This window comes from Homarus americanus, unplaced genomic scaffold (assembly GCF_018991925.1).
Source record: "Homarus americanus isolate GMGI-L3 unplaced genomic scaffold, GMGI_Hamer_2.0 scaffold30535, whole genome shotgun sequence".
NCBI classification, from domain to species: domain Eukaryota; kingdom Metazoa; phylum Arthropoda; class Malacostraca; order Decapoda; family Nephropidae; genus Homarus; species Homarus americanus.
The window spans coordinates 15399978-15404394 of record NW_024732440.1 but is presented as its reverse complement, the minus strand read 5'-3'; the positions used below and the strand labels follow the sequence as shown (position 1 = coordinate 15404394).

The 4417-nt window shown below is 39.6% G+C and overlaps 1 non-coding gene across 1 annotated transcript; it reads left to right on the top strand.

Moving 5' to 3' along the window:
• The first annotated feature begins 1247 nt into the window (after positions 1-1247).
• On the top strand, positions 1248-1320 carry Trnaa-agc. The gene has a single exon. It is a non-coding gene; the product is annotated as a tRNA-Ala (tRNA).
• Positions 1321-4417: the final 3097 nt, after the last annotated feature.

The window sequence follows — 4417 nt, the reverse complement described above, 5'->3', positions numbered from 1 at the left end:
GTGATAACTCCTTTACAAATCCTATACAGGTATTTCTGATCCCAGGACAGATCTTTCTCCACTTCATCATTAAACACAGGGAAATCAGGGAAACTGACTGGCTGGAAGGCGACAACTGGAAGCTCAGACAAAGACTCCTTGATCTGCTTTCCAATGGGACCACGCCAATGCTCAGGACCACTTGGTTTACCATCATAGTGATAAAAAACTGCGCGGAAAGGCAGCTCATTTCCGTGAAGCTGACATATGAAATAATGGAGCGGGTGACCAAGTAACATTTCAAGATGATGAATGACTCCATTTTCTGATCCTACATTTACATTGGTTCCATCACAACCAACACACACAATGGGCTGCTGGGTTAGATTTTTCTCCACCAGAAACTCGTGAATAGTTTTGGCAATCTGCTTTCCGTGTCCAGTCTTGGGAGTCACATGTGTGAGATATTCATTGCCAGGCTCAACCATGATGACATAATGATCTTTCACCATCATCCTCGAACTCCATTTCTCGGTCTTCTCATTCTTTATCATCACACGAGTGGCGGTCTTCTTACCATCAAAATAGAGTGACGTCAAATTATCTAAACTAGCCATCTCAATTTCTTGCCTCTTAAATCGGTATTTTTGTCTTGCATCCTGCAGCTTATGTGGTCCAATAACCTGACTCTTGTCATCCTTTGTGATAATGCCATAGTCAGTTAAGGTGGCAGTAGCAATGGCAGCTCCAGCATAATCACTAATCAAGTATCGGTCACAAGCGGCAGCCAGTGTAGGGAGTCTTGCCAGGTTCTGTGAACTGGTGTCTGTCAGAGCCCTTGGATCAGAAAAGGCTGATAATCAATATAGACATAGCACCATACTCATCTGCAACAAGACAACTTAAATGAAATAAGAGATATGAAAAAAAAGTTGATAAACACTGAACAGAACATTGCACCGCCACAGCGGCTGTTTGGCTAGTACTGTAGGTAAATTTAAAAATTTCAGTAGAAAATGCGGCAGACTAAACCTCGACATATCAGCTTCAAATTTGGCATGGAGTCTTAGATATGTATAAGGAACAATGCCTGAAGAGTGCAGCTTTGAGCAAAATTTCACTGCCCCCTACTGTATATACTAGTGTATGTGGTCGCATATGTTGGAGGCGGTTATAGTGTTGAGCAGTAATTCGCGGACGAGGGATCTCGGGTGGAAGCAGGAGGCGGTGTCGAGCATGGTGCAGAAGCTTCTCCTAAACAACCTGTCGGGGATGTAGCTCAAGTGGTAGAGCGCTCGCTTAGCATGTGAGAGGTACGGGGATCGATACCCCGCATCTCCAAGGGATCCTTTTCTGGGTAGCTTCAAATAACAGGTTGGACGATAAGATAGGGGCTAATATGGGCCTATGTCCTTATGCGTTTTTTCAGTCATTAAACAACATCCATTAACGTTAAGTCAAAATCCAACCTTCAACAACCCAGAGTAAACTTTATATCCACATTCTAGAAGTCTTGAGGCGGCCGCACACTGGGTATGTTCCTCCCAACATGTTGGCCGTTTATGTTGGCCGCTGGCCTGACGGTTTAGCAAGCAGCAGGATTTCGGCTGTTTCGAGAAATGGACAACGGTTTGGCGGCGAGCATTGATGGCAGGGTCAGTGCTCAATGAGCTTCATATTAGGTGTTGAATATTTAAGTAAAATTTTAATATAATCATGAAATCATAATAATCTAAAATATAACAGAAAACGGTGACATGTTTCTATTTATTCGACAGTTTAAAACTTCTTTGGCATTATTAAATCATTATTCAGGGTCTTCTTTGACCAGCCAGCTGCCGCCACTTTTAAGTAAACTTCACGACACACTAATTGTCTTTTCTTTAGCTTTACAGACGCCTCACTTGCTTCAGCAATTGAAGAACTGTAGCACAATCCTGCAAGGCCTCAGCTGTTGTAACGGGATCCATGGCGAACCTTGTCTAGACGCTCTGTTGTTTTTGTTGTGTTGGACAGACGCGCCAACAAAACATCCCAGTGTGATGCAAACGTCTCTTTGTTTTGCCGGCCGGATTGTGTTGGCCAAACATGTTGGGAGGAAAAGTTCTCAGTGTGCCGCTGCCATTACATGAAGCTCCCCTCTGCCTCACTCATATGCTTGCTTCTCTCTCCTCTCCCCCCCCCCCCTCCCAGGCTACTCACGTCTTGAGGACAGACTGAGATAAACTCGTTATCACCGCAGTAGCACCCTAGTGACGCCCTGGGTATGAAAACACTGAACCATTAGCACTCTCTCTCTCTCTCTGGCTGGTTGGGTGGCTCTATCCATATCTGTCTGTGTGTGTGTGCCTATCAGCACAGTTTTGGTGATCTAAGAAATACAAAAACTACATCGACTTTAGAATTATTTGTTGATTTACTGTCACTATGGACGTGGGCTTGGTTGGTTTATATGAAAGTGAATGTGGGCGCCTCAGGGACAGTGTACAGTAGATACAGCACACAAGGAGGCAGCATGACGGTACTGCACTCAACCGCCTTCACTTCCCAAGTTGTAAACTTAGTTACCCATTTTCAACTGGGTGAACTGTGGGCGCACCCGGGAATTGAACCACCGACCCCGAACAGGAGGGGGGCGCTGTATCCACTCGACCTGGTTCATATGGCCAGGAAATTAATTGGATTTATTGTCCTGTTCGTGGCTATATTTTTTTACATTGATTATCATACCAAGTTGAGATATACAACAAGGACTAAAAACCCTATCCTTGATATACAAGTGCTTCGGCACTACACATATATTTGTCTACATACTATACTACAGCTGTGATGCAATATAAAGTTAAAAGCGCACCAGACGCAGGAGAAAAAACAGTATTGGAATACAATATAACAAACTAAGTGAACTTCCCGAGTAAATTTCAGTAAATACACATAAGCTAAACAAAAACATTCACAAATATACTCTGAAATTGTGAAATGGACCTTTTTACTAATTCACTTCAAGAGTCGGTACAAACAGAGCGAAAAAATGTCATGAGTGTCAAAAAATGGTAATCGAATTATGACGACGGGAATCAAATATTTTTTTTGCATATATATATATATATATATATATATATATATATATATATATATATATATATATATATATATATATATATATATATATATATATATATATTATGTGTGTGTGTGTGTGTGTGTGTGTGTAATAATAATAATAATAATAATTAACGGTTTATTGAAAGAGCTTGGCAGCCAGAAGGCTGAAAATATACAGTTACATATTTGGGGAATGTGTAACTGTGTGTGTGTGTGTGTGTGTGTGTGTGTGTGTGTGTGTTTACTTTTTAAGGTTTCTTTGTGTTTCATTTTTTTTAAGTCACTACGTTATTTCTTGTGATTATTAATACATTTGGCCACATAATTACCGGTTATTACCATTAATTTTTATTATATACTTAAACAAAATACCGTAGATATAGGCGTAGACAGCAACATAAGTAAATTTGCTGACGACACTAAAATAGGGCGTATTATTAAATATGACGAGAACGCCGCAAAATTACAGGTATCTACGAAAAATTTCACCTGGTCTAAAAAATGGCAGATAAAATTTAATGTGGACAATTGTAAAGTACTTAGCCTAGGGAAACCAGATATCAGATGAAATACGTTGATATAGAGAAATTCGACTGTGAGAAATATTTTAAAGAAATTATTTAGGAATCTTAAACCAAGACAACAATGCGTATACTATTTGCTCGAAACAAGGCTAACAGAGTACTTGGGTTCATGAAAAGGAGTGTTAGTTACAAGACTAGCGAGGTTATCCTAAAACTATATCTTGCGCTTGTGAGACCTTACATGGAATATGCAGATCAGTGTTTTGGTCACCGTACTACTGAGTGGATATCGAATCTCGAGAAAGCATACAGAGGAGAATGACAAGGCTAATCCCAGGCATTAGGAACCTTGAGTATAGAGACAGATTAAAGCATCTTAATTTGGTCTCCCTCTAGAGACGTAGAGTGAGGGGCGATGTGATTAAGATGTATAAATGGAAGTAAAGGTTAAACAAATGTGATATATAAAGGTACGTAAATTATCTAACCAAGAACGAACTCGTAACAATGGTTTTAAATCAGACAAATTTAGATTTAGGCGCGAGATAGGTAAACATTGGTTTGGAAATAGGGTAGTGGATGAGTGGAACAAGTTACCGAACATCATTAGTTTTATTGTTACTTATTTAAGATTAATTTCAAATTCCACGTTGGTTTTCAATAAAATACGACCGTTTTCTTAAATATCTGAATATAATTAATAGATTCAATTATCTGTACTTTAGATTTTTACAGTCACCTAAAAGTTTACAAATGGACTAATAAATTAGTACCCACTTTCGCTTAAGGTTGCTATAACTACAAACAGA